This window comes from Sinocyclocheilus anshuiensis, unplaced genomic scaffold (genome assembly GCF_001515605.1).
Source record: "Sinocyclocheilus anshuiensis isolate Anshui unplaced genomic scaffold, SAMN03320099.WGS_v1.1 scaffold2251, whole genome shotgun sequence".
Taxonomy (NCBI): domain Eukaryota; kingdom Metazoa; phylum Chordata; class Actinopteri; order Cypriniformes; family Cyprinidae; genus Sinocyclocheilus; species Sinocyclocheilus anshuiensis.
In genome coordinates, this window is record NW_015540977.1 from 11,402 (window position 1) to 12,326 (window position 925).

The following is a 925-nucleotide window of genomic DNA, read 5'->3' on the forward strand; positions in this document are numbered from 1 at the left end:
TACGGTTTCTCTCCAGTGTGGATCCTCTCGTGTCTTTTCAGATGTCCTGAATGACTGAATCTCTTGTCACAGTGTGAACACTTATAAGGTTTTTCTCCAGTGTGAATCCTCTCATGCTGTTTTAAACAGATTGCTGAAGTAAAAGTCTTTTCACACTCAAAGCACATGTACTCTCTCACACCAGCATGTATTTTCTGGTGTTCTTTTAAATGTGCTAGATGTGAAAAACTCTTTCCACACAAATAACATGAATGTGGTTTCTCCTTTGTATGAACTCTCAGGTGTTTCTTCAGGTCTGAAGTTCTCAAAAATGTTTTCCTGCACTGATCACATGTGTACAGTTTCTCTCTAGTGTGGATGTTCATGTTTTCAGATGTCCTGACTGACTGAATCGCTTGTCACAGTGTGAACACTTGTATGGTTTATCTCCAGTGTGAACTCTCATGTGAACATCAAATTTATATTTGCTTGAGAAACTGTTTCCACACTGAGTGCAGGTGAAAGATTTCTTGGCTCTTCTTTTCTTTAAATCTTTCTGTTTAGTTTCAGAGCAACTCAAAGGTTTTTCTCTACTTTTGACATGATTTCTCTCCTCAACTTCAATCGATTCTTCATTCTCCTAATTTTCTTCATTTAACTCTGAAATAAAAGTAAAAATTTATTATTTTCAGTTAGTCATAAAAACAGAGAAATGTGAAAGAAGATAAAAATGCACCCTGATGTATAATTGCGATTATGATTATCACAATTACATTCAATGATGTTTATACCATAGTTTGATGCAACTGCATGCAGCATGCAGTTATGAAAATAAACAAGCTAAAAACACTCTAACTGAAAAACTATTAGTACTTTTCTATAGTATTAAGCCTCAAATGTCAACTATACATCGGATTGGTTTCTTCTTTAAATTATAAAAAAGTAA